The 21,338-nt window shown below is 41.6% G+C and overlaps 1 protein-coding gene across 2 annotated transcripts in view; it reads left to right on the top strand.

The window, feature by feature from the left end:
- Positions 1 to 16,089: 16,089 nt before the first annotated feature.
- Positions 16,090 to 21,338, top strand: part of gli1 (GLI family zinc finger 1) — an 85,394-nt gene continuing 80,145 nt past the window's right edge. The window contains exon 1 of one of the 2 annotated variants that reach the window (XM_063214895.1): positions 16,090 to 16,434. The gene's annotated coding sequence lies outside the window, so the exon portion shown is untranslated. Of the gene's footprint in view, positions 16,442 to 21,338 lie in introns of both variants that reach the window. The other variant, XM_063214894.1, reaches the window with a different exon arrangement.

The raw sequence follows: 21,338 nt of genomic DNA, 5'->3' as shown, positions 1-21,338 counted from the left end.
CAACATGGCTATGACATTAGAGTGGTAAGTCAAATTGAGACGCAACAACCAAACCAAACCAACCAAAATTGGTAAAAACCACCTCATGATAGAGGGTCTCCTTTGATTGCCTTTGAACCCATTTCAAAGGCGTTATATTGCTGAGGGTTGTGTCCTCAACAGTGGAGAAGCTGTGTGAAAGGAAAAACAAATCAAGAATCACCTGATTCTGAGGTTTGGAGGTCCTGGAGTTTGCTCCATCATGTCTGGAATGAACATTTTTCATTGTCTCTCTTGAGGCTTTTGTATTAACCTGTATGGCTGGATCGATCTTGCCGGTCTGCAAAATATAATAAGCACACAACCCTGTCTCTAAGTAACTGGGAAAGACATTGAGGGAATCAGTCAGCCTACAAAAACAGGAATTGGCAGATGGCACTGTTTCAAAACCAACCTTATGGCGGTAAAGCATGATTGTACAGCTCTATACCTTTGGACTGCCATTTTAAACTGATATGGACTGAAAAAATGGTCTGTCTAGTGACTCTAGTCTGTCTAGGATTCTCTTGGTCGTTGTCCTTGAATCCGTCCTCACTTACCCTCCTCGGCATGCGCTTATATGTGTTTAACCATCTACAGTAACTACACAACACTGTATCATTAACCAATCGCAACCTTGAGCTATATAGGGCCTTTGATACCGTCCTCTAAAACCAACATTCTTATGCAAACATTCTACAGTTTGTCAGATGACTGAGGCACATGTAATGACAACACAGTCACATTCTAACCAAGAACTATCACCTTCTCTGTAAGGGTAACACCAAAAATCGTCCATTAGAGAAAGATACTTCAGGCTAGGACATTACCGAGATCCATGTGATGTCAGGTGAATGCCCCTTTAGGATACCTTCGGTTCAGAGACCTTTGGAGATCTTAAGTTGAGAATAAATGGGGTTCCCTTGGCGCTGTAGATGGCAGTAGCGCACAGCTTGTGTAAGCCACCAGCGAACATCACAAAAACAGAAGAAGAAGGAGGGGACAACTCCCCCTTGGGAGACCAGTTGAGCACAGTCTTTTACATTGGGTGGGCGAAGTTTGGAGTATCTTTCTCTACTTAAAAAAAATATTTGGTAACACCATGTTCTGCATGGTTCATGTATGGTAGCATATTGTTTGGAATAGCTACTGCTCAGAATACTGGTTTCCGCTGTTGTTCTCGTCCTCTTCCACTAATGGGCACCAAATGGGCATGGCCTACACAATATCAGGAGGGACATTTTGAGGTTGGCATGTCCTAAAACAACAGCTGGTATACTAGGTTCTCTGGTCTGTGGACAGAAACCTCAGTCATGTGGTCATCCATTGTTCAGACCTTGAAATTCAGATGCTGAGCGTGCTAAATGTCAACAGAGCACATGGGACCTATTCAGATGTGGCTTAATTAGTGGATAGACAGTTAAACCTTCCACATGATAACTTGAAGATAACTACAGTAAAGACTTGAGTGATGGCTCCTTCTGCATCTGCTTTCACCCTCTCTAGGAAACATGCTGCATGGTTCCTTGTGGTTGTGGAATCCTCATTTCAAAGGTATATTGTATATAGTAAGACTAGAAATACGGGTGTACCCATATTCATGATAAACTACACTGTGCCAACTGATTTTGAAGGTGGTAGTTCTGAGTCAGTGAAAAGTCTCATCCATCCAAATCATGTTATTCAACTGAGTTAAACTTACTGCATCTGGACTGCTTTTAGGAACTCGAAAGAAGTCTTGCTCCTCAATAGATGAGCTCAGTATCTGATTGATGATGGGACTCTACAGCAGGGCTTTGAACCGGTTCAAGGAACGAAAACGAAAACCGGGAACTTTTTGTATTTTACAGGGAACAGAAACGAAACCGGAAACGTTATTATTTTTTATGTTCTGGAACGGAAACACTTATTTAAAAATAATGGTAACCGGTTAATACCGGTTAATACCGTTCCTCAAACAAACAAAAAAAGTAATTATTTTCCTGCGCACGTTACCATGACGGCTGAGGTTCACGTCCTGTGTGACATCTGACATTCTCTGACTGAATGGAGAGAGACTACAAAGTCTCCACTCCACATCTTAAATAAGAGAAACCACTGTCATACAAAAGGGCAAAGTTTCCATTGCATCATTGTAAGACATTGCAGAGAAGCACGTGTAAAGCGCACCGAGAATGTTCAACGTTATTGGGCATCCATTAAATATGCACAAACTCACAATGTCCATCATAGCCCTCCCCGTGACCCAAGTCAGCATGGAGCGTGCATTTTCATCATTGAAGTTTATTCTCCGCTTCTCCGCTTAGGTCGTCCCTGAATGACAACATTCTGGAGGATATTCTTTTCATCTGCTTGAATAAACAGTTTGGAATGTAGGCTGACTCATTTGCACTTCCGTCTTTCTTGGTTAATTAACGTCAGTTAGGCCTATCGGAGTAATCAGCTGACAGGAACGAAATTAACCGTTCCGGGAACAGTATTTTTTTGTTCTAACCGGTTCAGGAACGTCAATTTATTGGTGGAACTCATAACCGGAAACGTTATAATTCCGTTTCTGTTCGGAACGGAACGTTTGGAAAAAAATAACGGTTCAAAGCCCTGCTCTACAGTAAGAGTAGAACAAGAAATACTATGATAGTTGCTTACAACTTGATTCCTTTGATTTACCCCTGAATATCTGACAATACCTTGTTATATGTTGACAGCCCATGTCATCAACCCAATAGTATCCTGACAAAATGACAAAGTATAACGTAGAAAAGGCAAAGACTGCGACAATGGTGCATCAGGGTACTTTTATTTTGCACACAATCTGCATTAAACATGGTATGTACTTCAAGGTTCATCATCACCACCTTATTAGATTTGTGGGAAGCATTACATCTATAACCAGTAGCCTTCACACTATTCTCTCTGGTTGAAACACTGTTTACACATATTTTGTTTGTGCCTTAATTTTACACAGAAACGGAGGTTTTCCTCTGAATTTTTTTTGAAAACTCAGATTTGTCAGAGACAAATGGAGACTTGAATGGCTTTCTCCTTGCCATTCACAGGCTTAACATATTTATGACAGCTCTCAACAGCATATTTATGCGGATTCGTAATCCATGCTATCTTGCAATTCTCTCTTTTTTTCAAATGAGGGAAGGTTGATATTCCCTTTTGACACAGTTGTTTATGACCCCTGACTTAATTTGTCACTTTACAACTCCGAGGTTCAGTGGCCAAAACCAATTGAAGAAATTATGGTTGATTACTGATTTGCACTCTAACATAAACAGCTGTCTGTAGAAACATGTCTAGAACTATTTTCTTACTTACCAAGATGTGACTCCATTGTTCAATTCTGGACAGCGTACTGTCTGTGGACACTTTCGAGTTGCATCCTTCCACAGTTTGCTCAAGCCTCTTCCCAATTTCTTACTGCAAAACACAACAATGTAGTGTTTTAGTGTTATTTACTTGACCTGGCCCCGAGTTAAGCATGTGTAAATGGGATTTTTTTTTCAGCAAAAAAAGGGTAATATACCACTCTGTTGGACAGTGCAGTTCGATGGGAATTTGTTGCACAATTTACTCAATTTCAAATCACACGGTTTACAAGTTACACAGAAGGATTAAACGGAACAGGTCTGAGTGCTGTACCCTGTGGCACACCACAGGTTCAATGAGACAGTAAACTTTAGCTTACTGAACCGTAACTTACTGAACCTTGCCTCTCCTACGATTGACATTGCCTTGTTGCTTAATTGATCAGTCGTACACTGGCGTCAATCCATAAAAAATAATAAGTGCAACAAATTAACAGGAAGTTGCCATTTTACAATTTCATCCTAAAAAACACAATATTGTCTAGCTTGTTCCACATCTCTGGGTCTAGCTAAATACCTTTGTAGTGATGGCAGGTTGCAGAGTATGACATTGTAGGCTTTAACTATGCCCTGCCCACCGAGTTGCCAGGCCAGAGGTGTACGCTTCGTTCAAGTTGTCTGGCTTATGAGAGTCTGTGTGTCTGTCTGTTCATCACACATTTATTGCTTGTAAGAAAACTTTTGAGTTACACAGGTGAATATAAGGTTTAACCCAAAACATTGATACATAGGGTTTTTTCATGGATGCTATTTCTATTGGACCTGCTAAATGACATTAAAAATCAGTTTCCCAGTCATGCCGCTTCTCACTGTTCAATATATATACAAATTAGACCGTACCTGACCCAATATGCCAATAAACTTCTGGTACAAACCATGGTATTCTCTGACCTCGACTACTGCATCTCCTTTCTGACTGGTCTTCCAGATTGTGCAATAACACATTTGCAAATGCTATAGAATACAGTGGCACATCCAGCGTTAACATAACCCAAAAGGCCACATGTCACTCTTCTTTTTTCTGATCGAATTAAATACAAGGCCCTGACCCCTGCCTTCAAAGCAGGGCCTTCAACAGGCTCTGCTCTGGCTTACCTGAAAGCTTTGCTAAAGCCTGTTCTTTACAGGACCTTGTGTTCCTTCAGTCAGTGTTGCCAGATTGAGCGGTTACCCGCCCAATTGGGCTACTTGGGATGGCCGTCTGCGGGTAAAAATGGGAAAAATTGGCCATTTGGCGGGTTTTTTCTGCCGTTTTCTGCCCATAGAGATCAACGTAAATTGTTGAAATTGGGCGGAATTTAGTGCATTTTTGTGGTTTTTGAGAACCTTTTCGGCTGGATTTGATCAGACACATCTGACAACACTGCCTTCAGTACCAAGCACATCACCTTACCCTCTAAGTGAACTTACACAAGTAGAGTGGCTCCTGTCTGTCAGGTCAGCTGTTGAAAGACCAAAACAGCCAGTGACACCATGAATCATCACTGATAATGTATCCTGATGAATTTGACAAACAGCACATGGATATTACTATATCAGCAGTGTCTTTATCAACCCTAACAACACTCCAACCAAACAGATCCTGAAAACGTGCCAAAAAGGTGATTATGTTCATTCATGCCGTTAGTGCAAATAGCATGCCCTAGAGAAGTTGAACGATATAAGGAAGTTAGCATCTGGCAATTTTTATATTGCTTCCATAAAAATATTTTAATGTCTGGGTTTCCAATATAAAGATAATAGGTCATCTGAAGTTAGCTGATTATATATTGACACCTTCCCTGAAGTCAGATTTGACTAGATTTACTTTGACTTTTGACGTTTAATGTTAGTAAGGGCATCTAAATGTATCAATATCAGTTGAAAAACTGAGGTGGGTTTTTTCCATAGATTTACTCGCCTAAGTGGGTGGACAGCAGCTTCTGTGCTAACGCTCTATCGTGTTCCTGATTAAAATTTGGAGGTGAATTTTGTACAAATGTTGTACGGGTGTGTGGATTTGCATCGAATAGTATGTGTATCTCCATAATGTGTGTATAAGCTGAGTGCAGTTTTGAGATCAACCCTTTCAAGATGGATGACTTTAGAAATGTATGTGGAGGCTGCGGAGTTGGTACTTTGGTGTTGAGTTCCACATGTTTCAGTTGAAAGTTCACTTAGTCACAGCAGGCCCTAATGAAGGAGATATTATTTGTCAAGATAAAAAAAACCTTTCTTACAGGGCTGTGATTAAGGGGTGTGGACTACAGCTTTGATGATAAGCAGTCATGGCATGCAGTTCTATGACATCTACACATGCAATAGCTGTAACACGTGCAAGTTATAACATGAACACAAAAGACCCATCGAAAGGAGTTAGTTTAGCAAGGTCATATATAGTTTGAGTTTTGGGCAAGGCCTACAATTATTATTACATATCAAGGCTTATTGTGAAATATTCCTACTCATTATATGATTATTTTGTAAACCCATTTGAGTTTTAAAAAATACATAATAATAATTAAGGTATGAGGTGGGGATTGCTGTAATACACCTGGATGCACTGCCTCTAAGGCACAAACCTCCATACCTGCTTTGTTTTTGTATGAACTGAGAGATGATATTCCTGTAATTGAATGAGGAATGTTTCCAGAGTGTCTATTATCAACAACTTTATAGATGTATAGTTACAGTATAAAATAATATTTGCAAAGTGTCTGTTTGAAAATTTTCCAAAATCTCTGCAGATAATATTACATTACAGCCAGGACATAAACACATCATGTAATGAATGAGGGACACTGCCACCACTATTACGTAACATTATTTTCACAGAGCACATTGTGGTTCAATGTCTTGCTACTCATCTCTCCTCCCCAACCCTCCAAAATCATGCTTTACGGCAGGTGCAGTTCAAAGTCCTTCCCCCAAATATGACTGTGCCAAATCCTTGCTCTTTTCCCCTGAACACATCAAGAGATTCTACTGCTCGTACTCCGTGTATAGACGTAGATGAAGTATGTTAATTAACGTGAGTACAACACTAGTACATAATATGGCATAGTACTTACACCAGTTACTCCACTGTACACTGTAAAACAGTGCAAGCCAGTTACACTTTAAAAAAATAAGTTGCCCTGCTGCCTTAAGTTTATAAGTTAACTCGAATTGAGGCTTATGTTTGTGTCAATTCAGAAGTCTCAAGTTGAGTTACCTTACAAACTTAAGGCAGCAGGGGAACTTACTATTGTACGTTACAGTGTACCTAATGAATACCCTATGAGGGTTGGTATGTTTCTTTTACCTGTACTTGTACTTAATACAACTCTGAGCACTACACTGAGAGATATGGAAGCCTCTGGATCCTCTGGAAATGCTCCACTTAAGACAGGGGCTCCTGCTGCACGTAAATAGGCCGTGATCCCGGAGAGAGAGAGAGAGAAAGAGAGAGAGCTGGAGCTTGCATCAGTACAAGCTCAAGGAATTAATGTCACGGTCCTTGTTGTTCTACCTTCACCCCTGTTGACTCCCTGCTCTTATCACACACATCATTTCCTGTCCAGCCCTAATTCTCTGGGGTTAAAGCAAACGACAGGCATCCATCAGCCTCTCAGCCCTGCTGCTAAGCTGACAGCTAATGTGGGAGAGATGAACAAGAGAGGGCGTGAGGCCCCACTTTAAGCCGCATGTGAAAGCATGCAGAATGGCACAGTGGCAAAATAAGAATTAAAAAACGCCCAAAAGGAAAGGGGCTATGCTAATCTCATGCATTTAGAAATGCTACCCGCTGCCTGCCCGCTCGGCTCAGAGATATTGTTTTTGCATAATGAAAAGTGTGAGTGGCTGCCGGCCGCTTTGACAACTTGTGAATAGTGTGAATGTCTTTGAGTCCCGTGTGAAATGTGTGTCATTACATAGTGCTGTTCTCACCCAGAGGGGACACGCTTATGTAACAGCCGAGGAAGACAACGTTGACAGTGGAGGAGTTCTGCGATTGGAGTAGGTCGGGTATTGCTGCTGGACTGCCACAGGCTCCATATGAATTTCCTTCCAAACTATTGCAGAGTTTCACTTGCTGAATCCTGACATGATTCCTGAATCATGAGAAAAGGGGGGGGGGACACATAAAAATATCATTTCGATACATTCGTAAGCGTCAAAATATCAGCATTTAATTAAATTTAGGATCTTATCAGTGAGCACTGTGGTACAATCTCTGTCTTTAGAAGGGATTAATCAATGCAAGAATAAATGATTTGCAGTCACACAACACAGTTGCAGCTCTCTCTCATACCAGAGCCGTTAATAAAGACTCTGACTCATACCAGAGCCGTTAATAAAGACTCTGTCTCGTACTGTGTCACACTGCCCTCTGGTGGTGAGAAGTGAGTTTGCATCAAGCCTCGGGTCATGGGCTGCAATCAGCTGTCACACACACTGAAATCACTCACCACCACATACTCTGCAGACCGAGAGTAAGCAGTTTAGCAAGCGGTGTGGAAATAATGGCATTAATGTACACCATTTCAGTCATGGCATTGGGCAATTGGCTTAAAGCCACATGATAAGGACAGTGATAACTGGATATGCTGACTGTCTTCAGGGCACTTCACTAATTACATGGGTTGTAAATCAGTCGGTTATGGTCTAAACACTGTAGTAGTGATACTCTAAGCCAGTGGTTCTTAACCTTTTTTTCTTCACGCACCCCCATACCTGTGACCAAGACAAGCCGCACACCCCCAACCCAAACTTCTACACTTCTATACGCCCTAAACAATTATTTAAGTGATTTATTACAATGACTCTTGCTTGAGACATTAATCAATACCTTAATGACTTGACATGAGGACTAAAAGCTGTTTAAATTTGGGTTTAATTTGACCTAATTATAATGTTTGCTAACAGAATTTTGGTCACAACCTCAACACAAACACAATTCCGTGCACCCCCTGAAATCTCTGGCGCACCCCCAGGGGGTGCCCGCACCCCAGGTTAAGAACCACTGCTCTAAGCAATCAGTAGAGTTTGACAGAATTGATCAAGTTCAAATGTTTAGTAGAAATAGCTTTGAATTGTGACCTTCTATGTATTTTTCTTCCCTATGAGAAAGTTGTGCTGTATGTGTTGCCAGTTTGATTTAAGAGGGACTTTCCCCAATGCAAAAATAGAAGAACACAACCGTCTATTGCTATCATTACAACCATTGCCTAAATAAAAGACAGCCAATCAATATGTAGGCGGTGCGTGTGGCCAAAAAAACAACAACCAAAAAAACCTAAATAGCAGATTGCAAATTGACTTTGGACTTTCCTTTTATTTTGATGTTCAATCAATATGTATATCTGTTCAGTAAATGTCTGAAGAATGTAATATATGTTACATCTAGTGCATTATCTCAAGTGCATTGATGAAATAATGAACATGTACGCATGTGCACTCTCATACAGATATGAAGTTCAATGTTTGTGCATACAATGCCCAAAGCATTTATCTGTCGCTGCATAACGCAAGAATGGTGTCTTCATTATTATAATGCATTCACTTAGTTGCGCATTCATCACATAACCAATTATTACAACAAGACTGTTTCTTCTCATGTCAAAAAAGAAACAAAACACAATACATTAGCTGCTCATGCTGCTACTTCAGCACTGGACTAATTGACTATGCTGGGGTGCATTTCTCGAAACCAAAGTTGCTTACTACATTAGCTACTTTGTTGGTTTCAATGCATTTTCCCATTGGCAACTACTGAAGTTGCTCACAGGCTAACAACTTCGCATTTGAGAAATGCACCCCTGCACTGTGTGTGGTACTGCATAGCCTTGACTTATTCTGTATTTTACTATTATTGTATTACTGTTGTTATTAGTATGTCTCCTATTCCTTTCCCCTATACGTTAAATGTTCAATGTTATATTGTTATATATACTCTATCACTTATTTGTTACTGGTTTATCACTGGCCCGCCACTGTCACTCATCAATGTTAAATGCTCACTCAGTTACTGTATTATTTATATTATATAATTCATCATCACTTTACTGTTATTGGTCCATCACTGTTACTTGTCTTGCCCTTTGATGTCAGTCTGTAAATGTCAGTCCTGTGTATGTCTATGTCCTTTCATGGTATAGAGAGAGAAACATAATTTCAATTTCCATGTATGACCTGTGCATATGAAGAAACTGACAATAAAAGCTGATTTGACTTGACTTGACTTATTAATCAAGAATTAATGTCATTCTTACACTTCAGATGTTCTCTCAATTATTGTTATTTTCACTGTTAGTGGCACTGAAGCCCAGCCATGTCTAAAAGACTGCTCGTGTTTAATGGCTGTTGTGCTAACTAACACTCAGTCAAACTTATCATACTTATATCAACTTATATTAATATTATATTATGCCCTCAGATAACCCATGTACTTCCACAGTAGTATAGGATAATTGAGGTTTACAGTTGTTATTATTTTTAATAAAATGCATACAATCTTTTTGACATTATTAATATTATTTGCTATATAAATAATAATATCCTATTTTATAACTCTAACATTTACTCTGATTATTTGCTCATGTATTAGCACTCATTAAATTATTCATAGTAAAAATCTGCCATTATATCAAATTATCTTAAACGAAACATTCAGCATTAAAATGTTCTCACTTTTCTGTATGCTCTCAATGCACACGTGTGCAAATAAAACAAAATGGCATTAATTAAATGTATCATTCAAATTATGACATGTAAACATAACTTCCAGCTATAAACACGTCCGTTTATTATTATTATTATTATTATTATTATTATTATTATTATTATTATTATTATTATTATTATTCTGTTGACTATTCACATTGCCAAAGCTACAAGTGGTGAAACTGCCATTCACTACTAGCATGGGGGCTTACCTCCACTGGCTAGAGTAGACAGCAGTCAGGCAGGCAGGGTCAGTTCAGTAGCCTAAGTCTCCATGACAGGACAGCCGCCACTCTTTCGCTTTCTCTTGCTCTCGCTCTTGTTGTCCTCCTCCTTTCTTGGCAGGGGTTGGAACGAAGAGAGGGCGAGAGCCACCTTTATATGCCCGAGCCCACGGGATCCTATCAGTGGCAGGCTCACACCCCAAGCCAATGGGAAGCACAACATGTGCACGGGACCATCTGCAATGGAAAAATAAATCCTGTAAAAGATTTTAGTGGATTGCAGAGTTCAGAAGTAATGGTGTCCAGCTGCCTCCCAGCCTTGGTAGCAGATGTACACGTGTAGTGTGTAGTGTGTGTGTGTGTGTGTGTGTGTGTGTGTGTGTGTGTGTGTGTGTGTGTGTGTGTGTGTGTGTGTGTGTGTGTGTGTGTGTGTGTGTGTGTGTGTGTGTGTGTGTGTGTGTGTCTGACTGACTGACTTGAGTGGATCTCCTGTGGCTGCCTAGAGTGAACCGTGCAAAAGGCCTTTACAGTGTTAATTCAACACCCATGGGGTTAAATGTAGCACTGACAGTGTTAGTCCTACTCTTAAAGTCTTGCATCAACACTGCAAAAAAACAGTTTACTGTGTGTTGTGCAGGTGTGCGGTCCCTATAGGTGCCTGTCTATAGTGATTCATTAGACTGTGAAGGGCAGAACTGTTTTACACATTGCTGACTTGACTGGGGAGGACGCAGGGCAGGGAGACAGATGCATTCCAGGGCTCCACAACATGGTTCACATTTTTTGAACAGAGAGGGGGAAAAAAATAAACCTGGGAATTTTGAATGTCTAAATGCCTATTGGTGGTCACTTCCCAAAAATAGCTCTGAGTGTGTTTACATTCCGTTTGTGCACATGGGGATAGTTCCTGAAATGTCTGAATGACATTCAAAGTTAAACAGACTTCCGGTGCAACGTATGAGTTCTACTGTAGCCTGTTGTAAGTATTTTGATTTAGTGTTTATTTGAAGTACTACTACTTAAAATTCCATCATGCTTCTGTTTAGATTTGCTTTAAATCTAAGACATGTGTATTCAGCCATGCACCTTCATGAAAAAAACATTTAACCCTAAAGTATAAGATAAAGAACCCTCATTTTTTATGTTTTTCAGAAACTTTATTTTTGTTATGCTTGTTATAGGCAGAATGGCATGCTGAAGTTGTACTATGTTACCAAAAATGTTTGCAATGTAGTAATGGTATTATTGTTGTAGTATATTATTAGTATTGTAGTGCATATACTGTATGCAAAGTGTTTGTTGTAATCTGATGTGCATTTGTGATTAGTTTACCAACAAATTGGTTGTCTTTCTATACATTTATTCAACTTAAAAATCAGTCCACCTTGCTTTTGTTTGGGCTGAAATTGTTGCTCATCATAATAGCATAGATTTAGATTACTTGGAGAGAACACTGTTTTAAACGGAGGGTTTCGGAGGGGTTTGTATCTGAACTCTTCATGTTTCACTCTGGAGAACAGTGTGCTCTATAGCAAGTGCCACAGTACATTCAAGAGCTGTGCAATATATCAAATTAATATTGCGATATCAATATTGCTGTCAAACTATATCAAATGTCATAAGGTTGAGTTGAAACAAATTTTGTCCTTTGTCTATACGGCCAAAAGGTAGGCTATGTTACACACTGTACATCCCCCAGCCCCTCCACTTGAACCATTGCGAGGGCAGAGCAGAGTTGCTATCCAACACTCATGCAGAACACCACTGTGTGTTTCTCTATGGCCCTCCACTCACACTGCTGAAGGGAGGGAAGATTGAGAATTGTTTGACACAATTATTTTTCTTTAACTTTTTTTTTTTTTTAATCGTTTAAAAATATTGTGATATCTGAATACTGACTAAAAATGAATTTCCTGAATTTCCCCTGGGGATCAATAAAGTTACTCTACTCTACTCTACTCTACTCTACTCTAAAATAATCATGATATTGATTTTGTTTCCCATAATCGAGCAGCCCTAGTACCAGAGACGATCTAAATGCATCTTATAATAGAGAATCTTTGCTAATACATTCAGCCTAGTGGTGAACGCTATGGAGTAATCATTGCACAATCCTGCTGGAGAGTGACAGGCTGAGATTCATTTTCTCCTTTTCACTTGGCTGCCACGAATAGACCAGGTCAGGGTGGGCGAGCATGCTCTCTCTTTGCCTTGCCAAAATCCTTCACCTGCTGTAGGTGTGTGTGTGTGTGTGTGTGTGTGTGTGTGTGTGTGTGTGTGTGTGTGTGTGTGTGTGTGTGTGTGTGTGTGTGTGTGTGTGTGTGTGTGTGTGTGTGTGTGTGTGTGTCTGATTGCACGTGCGCGTGTGTGTAATCCCCCCTCGGTTGTAATCTGTCAAGTAGCTTTGCTGGATTTATGTGAATGGACACCTGCACCTACTCCTATGCTGGTCCTGCTAAAACACAAACACAAGTCGTACACATGAATGGGTGCCACAGTGAACAGATGGCCTCACCTCACCTGCCCTGCTCTATAGCACTCAAGCTCACCTTGGTCTTCTAGAACAGTGTTTCTCAACTGGTGGGTCGGGGCCCAAAAGTGGGTCGCGGAGGGGTCATGGGTGGGTCGCGGAGCCGTGGTGTTAAAAAAAATCGTAATTCATTCATTCGCTAAAACAAAACAAAAAAAACTTTTCCTGCAACAATTTATGCTTATTTTTATAGGCGATTGAACTTGTGTCATCTGTCGTCATAGATAAAATCAGAATGTTTATGCGAGATAGTAGTGTGCAGCCAGTCATTCGAGTGTCGCTAAAAAAATTGGATCGCGACCGAATGAGAGTGGAAAATGGTGGGTCCCAAGACTGTTCCAGCTGAGAACCACTGTTCTAGAAGGTGCACAGGTGTACCAATCCTCCAAGTCTACATGTGTCTACATCAAGGTCATTCTTAACTATGTACAGTATAGTGGGAACTTGTCAGGAGTTTCCACCTTGTGCATTCTTTTTTTGTTTTAGATTGTTCCATTTGCACAATGATGTGCTTCAACATTATGGGCATTATGTGCAAGTGTGTAATGCAAGTGTATTGCAATGTGCAAGAGTATACATCGTTTAGTGTTCCGTTTGCATACGCGCACGTTTACACGTGCACACGTGCACACACACACACATGCACCCACACACACACTCGCGCACACACGCACCCACACACACACATATGCACACACATGGACACACGCACGCGCGCACACACACACACACACACACACACACACACACACACACACTGGCACACACATGCACCCACACACACACACAACACACACACACACACACACACACACACACACACACACACATGCACCCACCCACACACACACACATATACACACACACACACACACACACACACACACACACACACACACACACACACACACACACACACACACACACACACACACACTCGCACACACTCGCACACACAGACACACGTTTGAGTCAGTGTGCACTGCTGGCATGCATGCATGTGTCTGTGTATATTATAATCTACAGATGCAAATCTTAATGAAAACATCCCCTGATCTGTTATAGCAATTGCAACAGAAACAATAATCATCAAGTGCAAACGATATGCATATTTGTTTGTGTGTGAAAACTGACTACATGCTTATATCCTCTCCAAGAGTGGTTGTGCACACAAATAAACAAGCACACAAATAATAAATGAATGAATAAAAATACAGTGTTGCAAAGCCATCACTGGACCTGTTGCCATGGCAACTCCTCTCTCTCTCTCTCTCCATTCACAAGTTAGCTGTGGAGCTGGTATGAATGGTCGTCCGTGCTGTCTCAGCCTGCTCTGCTCCTATAAGCCCACCATTCTGAAGCTCCGTGGCAGGCATATGGCCCAGGCATCTGTCCTGGCCGTAAGCACAGATATTACCCTGCTCGGTCCCAGGGCCCTGAAACCCATTCACAATCTGGTTTAATCACCAGCCCGTATGTTCTCAATGGACTCGTGCATTAGACAGGTCACCAAATGCTCGGCTAATAGGCTCGCCCCTACTCTGAGAGATAGCCGTGAAAAGTTCAAGGGTGGTTCCGCACATTTATACAGAGCTGAATGCAGTCAGGTAATAAACGTTGACTTGCAAAATCTATGTTATATTGTTTCTTATCACTTTGTTTCTCTAGATTACGTAAATAATGATGCTGAAGAACAGATAACATCTGCATATCTGTTTCAAAGCACTTAGGACAATGCAAGGTTAAAGGTCTACTATATAAGATTTCCTTCATTTCAAATCTTCAAATTAGCCAGAGTAGAGAACTGCATTGCGATATCTTACTGCTGTAAGCTTGTCAAGTGAACAACATGCGGAAAATTAGACATTTGGAACCATGTCATCAAGAGCGGACTACTGCACGGGCCTACCGGGCCCAAGTCCAGGGGCCCAGGGGCCCAGGGGTCCATGAAGTCATAATCTGTTCCTGCATGTAATGTCCATGATTAAGTAAATAATAATAAAAACTCAACATGACGGACAGACCCATGCATAGTAGGCCTATAAATGTAATAATATTTAAACTCAATAAGAACACTTGAAATTGATAGCGGTGATGACTGGGCTATTCCAGAAAAAGTAGATTTATTAATTGATGGCAAATATTTTGATACAGAACACTTAACATTTGACTGACAATGAAAAGACCCACCTATTCATGTATGAAAAGTGTATATTTCCAAGTGGAATAGGCTGCTTAGAAATTATGGTGGTGGTAAAAACATGTAAAGGATAACATTTGTGGACGGGCAGCATACATTCTGGAAATAAACTAGTACAATTAGAAAGGCCTACATTGGCTTTGAAAAGGTAGAAATAGGCCTAGACTTAATCTGAATCTAGAAATAATCTGTTAGGATAAACCATGTGTTAACCAAAGCAAACACATTTGTAGGCCTATTATTATATTAGGCTACAATTAGCTGGTTCTAAAGAAGCTTGATTTTGTTGCTAATCACTCCAGCTTAGCACTTACCATAACTGGGTGTAATAAACATGTGTTGGCAGTCAACATTTTTCTGCAGAGATTTGGTGTTAGGCTACAGTGAACCACTTTTTTTTGGCGTCCTTTGGGTTCAGCCGAGGAGTTACTGCACTGCAGCGCTCACAATTCGCTATTTTCTTAACAGCTTTAAAACTGGTGTGTGGGTGAAGACTGAGGACGCTCGAGGCTGCCGCCAAATGGTATGCTCTTCGGGTGTAGATCCGATTCCATTCCAGGTTTTGTGGTGAACCGCTGAGTCAAACGGGCTGATGGGGACAAGACCGAGCATCACAAGCCACACAAGTAGACAGCTGAAGGCAAAAAGTCCTGCTGGAACTCTAAACAAAAGGAAAATCAAATTAGATTCAGGATGAACTCTAACAAAGATTAAATTATTGTCCTGTTGTGGTTTGGGGCTATTATTATTATTATTATTATTATTATTATTATTATTATTATTATTATTATTATTATTATTATTATTATTATGAATTGCCTCCATTACTACTGCAAACATTTGCAGGCGTAAAAACGTGTCAGTTTTATAGAGGACAGAGCGTTATGTGAGTCTGTGACGGCAGAGTAGCATGGCTCCGTACTCCTTTTTTTTTTTTCAAGAAAAACAAAAACTTCACTTCCTGTTTCGGGGTGGTCTACGGAGTCTGAGAAAGGGAGAGGGAGGGGGAGAGAGGGAAAGGGGGAGAGGGAAGGAGGGTTCGCATTCTCGCATAGCCTCTGCAAGTTAGGGTCTGCGAGACACGGGCACCGAAAATGGATCGCGATTTGCCTCAACTCAAACTTATCAAGACATAACTTTTAAGAAACTTTTCTGGCACAAGCTTTAGAGTGGATACTCGAAGACCGCATCACGGGAGTAACTTGTATGAAAAAGAGAAGAAGTACCAGCCGTATCCATCTGCATGTGTCTGTCCAGGGAGAGAAAGAGGGGGCTTTATTGGAAATTCTCTAACCCCCAGTGGGACGCTCTCTGCCCCCTTTCTCCAAGAGCTGCTCCAAGGAAAGCCGAGTTTGCTGGGATCAATTTAAGGCCACCTACTGATGCAGACAAGCCCAACTCTGTGTAAGAGGTACTTTCAAATTCTGTCAATGCACGCTCTTGTGGATTTATAAATGAAAAGTGAAAAATATTGTAGTAGTTGGGACTGTTCAGTAAAAGTATGTGAGAGGCACTGTTTTCAGTAATATAGTGCTGTCTTGTCCTCAAGGGTGTTGAATGGACTGGTGGTCCCAAAGTAAGTGCATTATGAGTGTGTTGATCAAGTGAGATGTTTGCACATTGATTAGCAATACAAACGCCATGTCTTTAATAGGCCAGCACTCTTGACTTGCACTGCTCAATATAAACACTCGGGAACAGTAACGTGTGCTGATGTGGAAGATAAACCCATAAGCTACATGACTTCTCGAAGACCACCCGTGAGTGTTGGTAAATACTATAGTGCTCTTTTAGAACATGATACAAACCCTTATCACCACGAAGAACTGAGAAATATTTTACAGAGATCGCTTGCAACATTACATATCACAGTTTATTTTATTGCCATTAGCTGTTTTTGCTGCCCGCATAGCTGAACGATCATAATTTATTTACAAGCCGCAAACTTTAACTCTCGTGTTCACGCCCTCCAAGTATCCCAGTTTAATGCTTGGAATTTCCCATGTTGACATAATGCTATTTAATTATTCCACCTAATACCGGTCACTCTTTTAAAAACACCGCAAGTAGAAGCTATAGACACTGCGTCTCTTATGTGTTTGGCTGCGTAATGGATTGCGATAATTTGGATAATTGTTGACGCACCACGCACCAATTCCTCCACGGACTGCAATCTTTTCGCTTTTCGCCTTTTCTGTCCAAATTCTGACCAGAAAACTCTCTCCTTGAGCGTGTGGAGGTCATACCATTCCATTGAGGGTCGTAGGGCCGCATCCGCACAGCTGTTTCTTGTAACCTGAAATACTTGAGGTGCCAGTATCTTTCCCAAATGTGCGTAGGCTGCCCGGCCAGGAGACCTACCGCAGAACGATATTATTTTATGGATTAACATTCTGTTTATTTATTTTTTATTATTTTCATTTTTCAAATTGGGCCTGTTGATGTTGGGTGGGACATCAAGCCCTTGAGATCTATGGCGTGTTTGGCGAGTGACTTTTGCACATTTTGGGAAAAGTGCACTGCGTATAAACATTACACAATGTTTAGAACTCTCTATCCACGTCTTAAGCGTACACCGTCCAGTCTATGTAAGAAGTAAATTTAGTAAGACTCAATGCCGAAAAATAAATATTAAAGCATTAGCTAATAACCTCAGAGCCATGTACACGCTGAGTGATTACACACGGTGGATACACGCAAGTCAAGAATAATGAGGTATGAAAGCTCATTTTGTCAGCTAAACATTTCAAAAGAAGACGCACGCCTGCAAATAACGGAATCCTTATGAACATATATTGTATTCATTCAGAATGTTATTAGCTGTTAAGCATGTGTTATTATACAGTAATTAACTGGACAATAACATTTTTGGACTTGAGACTAAGATGATACAGAAAGAGAGTAGGCCTATGCCAATTGGGGAAAAACAAGCTTGTCAAAAAGAGGGAGTGGGCTATAGGCGCAGTCGGTGTGAGAGGGAGAGGACTTGATGTAAAACCTTATGTAATCTTGACTAATCTGTGTAATTGCCCCATAAAGGCTTTGCTTCATCTTATAATGTGGTAAAGTCATGAACACAGCTTGCTTCAGTGTAATCATAAATTTGATCCAAGTGTAGACCTCACTGTACCATCCCTTACGCTGGCCTAAAATTACCCAAGAACTAACTGCAACAAGTGATATAGGGGGGGAAAGAATCGTGGAAATAGTGAAAAGATCTTCGAGTCAAGTTTCTCTTTGGAGGTGTTTCGCCCATACATGATTTAGTGTACCAGCAAAATGGCACATCTACATGTCACGAACACAGAAAAAAATCACAGAAAAAAAACTTTTACAAAATCTGTGCAGTTTATAAACTACATCACACTGTGGACTTTGGAGGATCAGTCATACATACAGTAGGCCTGTACATGCCTGTACATAGGACGGTACATGACTAGATGTCTGAGATCATTTGGCAGAAGCAACAAAAAAAAAATCCTTGCGTCCTCACACATGACCTGGCAGATTGTCGCTCTGCAAGTTGTGTACACTCAAGTGTTTATCTCCGAAACACAGCGAAAACATACAGCTTGGTGCTGCTAATCACTGTTGAGTGTCTGGTGAACGTCAGCTGTGTTGTCGTGCAGGCCTCTGAGGGTTGACACACAGAGAAATGGAGCTATGTTTGTCACACCAGCAGAACTTTCCTTCAGAACAAATACGTACCTACTTTTTGTTGATATGATGTACCATCTATTGTACCATGTGGTGATCCGTGAGGTGCACATTTATACACAGGTACAATGTACTCCTTTTTCCAGATAAAGGGGCACCAAAAGCAGCCTTTGTTGTGATACCATATCGTACCGTAGAAGTACCATTCTAAATGAATACCTGCCAACTGGCCAAATGCTGGTAAAGTTTCAGTTTGGCTGGTAGAAAAGAAAACGTACTTGCCCCTTTGATCCATTAGTGAGCGTGTAATTGTGGCTAGTAAGATTGAAATATATTAACCATTTTGGCTATTGATGAAAAAAAAGTTAATGTAGCCTCTTACTGCAGATGGGGTCGCCGGCGGGCCTATTCACTATTTGCTGAAAATGCTGAACTACATCATAACAACATTGCTATGACTATGTAGAGAGCCTGAAGTAACAGTTTAAGACATAGCCATTACAATGTTGGTAAAACCCTGCTTAGATCACGTAGTAGCTCAGAAAAAAAGGTTCTGCTAGCGTCTCAACCTTAGGCACTACGTTGTGGGCCTACTCCCATTTGCTGTGTGTGAAGGCAGGCAGAGACACAGACTGAGGCTGTGCTGGTCGGTATAGGCAAGCAGGCCGGCCCCTGCTCAAGGTTGTGCTTCGGAGAAGAAGAAGAAGAAGAAGAAGCAGCGGAGTAGTGCACTTGCCCTTAGTGGGACGTGTGAAATGCTCAGTGGGGAGTGCTTCCTCTTCCCCCTTGGCCTTTATCAGTGCGTGATGGCCCTGTGTTAAAGCCAAAAGGTACCCCATTAGGAGAGAGCTCCTGTGCAAATAAACCATACAGGAAGGCAGGCCCTCTCCTCCTCCTCACAGATGCCATGCCAAAGCCCTTTCTCTCTCTCTCTCTCTCTCTCTCTCTCTCTCTCTCTCTCTCTCTCTCTCTCTCTCTCTCTCTCTCTCTCTCTCTCTCTCTCCTTTATATTTGTACTGTAAGGGCTGGAAGAATCTGCATTGTCCCTTTGACACAAAAGTGCTAATCAGGGCACGTTTTGCTTTCAGAGTTCTTCTATTGCCCTCTAATACCACTGGAGCAGAGGTCAAAGGTGAATGATATGGCAGTGGGGTTGTGGGGGTTTGGTGGTGTGAGATTGTATTTCTTGTGGCATTGCAGCGAGGATGCATTATCACAGTGTATTATCAGCATCTTCGTTTTGCGAGCGAGCTACCTATTTTGCCATCAAGAAAAGTGAGACATTGGCTGGCACAGAACGGAACCCTACATCACAAACCATTGGTTGAAAATAGGGGTGTAAATCACAGTTTCCATGACAACACAATCCGATATCAATTTCTTAAGGCAGTGATTAGATTATTTTCGATACTTAAGAATGCCCCATGATACGATTCGATTCGATCGTCGGCCGTAGGATCGATGCATCGATATATATCGATTACTATTTACACTTCTTGCATTCCATTAAAAAAATCCCATATTCACCTCAGATGTGTATAAAGTAGAGGCAGAAGTAAAAGAAAAGTTATAAACTCCGTCTAGGCACTTCATTTGGTACAGGGGCACAACTGCAACAATGTAACATACATAATGTACGAGTGTTGCACTTACATTGTGAATTTACTCCTACTTTTACTTTATTCACCTCTGATCCACCAGGAAGGGACGTTTACTTGGGCACGTAATACAGCGGGCGAGGGAGAGATGAGAGAGGGAGAGTGACAGTAAACATAGGGAGGACAAGTTGGCACGAAGGCGTCAACAAGTGGCTGTGCTCTGGTGTGTGTGTGTGTCTGTGTGTGTGTTGGTGTATGTGTGTGTTTTTTCCCCTTCAGTGCCAGCTCCCCATTTTGCGGCGCACAGGCAGCAAGGGACACCCGACCGTCACATGACACAGGAGTCCCATCCTCCTCCCGTCCCCCCGTCCCCCCGTCCCCCCGCCCCCAGCCCTGTCCCCGTTCCCCCCACCTCCGATCAGAGACCACCCTCATTGGGATCAGAGGGCCTCAATCAGGCCCTTTCACGCCCCGTGAACCTGAAACAATCAGGGTTTAATAGCAGCTGTCTATCCGCGGACGGGGCTCAGAAGACTGCGTCAGAGGGGAGAGGGGAGGGGTTAGTTAGTTAGCAAGGAGGCCGGGGACCATCCAGAGGACACACACACACACGCACACACACACACACACACACACACACACACACACACACACACACACACTACATAGGCACGCAGACAGTCACTCACACACACACACACACACACACACACACACACACACACACACACACACACACACACACACACACACACACACACACACACACACACACACACACACACACACACACACTCTATGTAGGCTCACACATACACACCCACGCACACACGCACACACACACACACACACACACACACACACACACACACACACACACACACACACACACACACACACACACACAATGCCTCTGCTGCAGCCCCACTTTCTTTATAACCCGGTGAGCCTTTTCTCTTGGCGTCTATTCTGTCTCTTCTTTGCGACGCTGCGCTGTGAGAATGAGGGAGCAGAAAGACAACAAAAAGAAAAAACTCTAAAAAGGGATGGTTT

Source organism: Engraulis encrasicolus, chromosome 14 (assembly GCF_034702125.1).
Source record: "Engraulis encrasicolus isolate BLACKSEA-1 chromosome 14, IST_EnEncr_1.0, whole genome shotgun sequence".
Taxonomy (NCBI): Eukaryota; Metazoa; Chordata; class Actinopteri; order Clupeiformes; family Engraulidae; genus Engraulis; species Engraulis encrasicolus.
The sequence above is the reverse complement of the archived record's forward strand: the minus strand, read 5'-3'. Positions and strand labels throughout refer to the sequence as shown.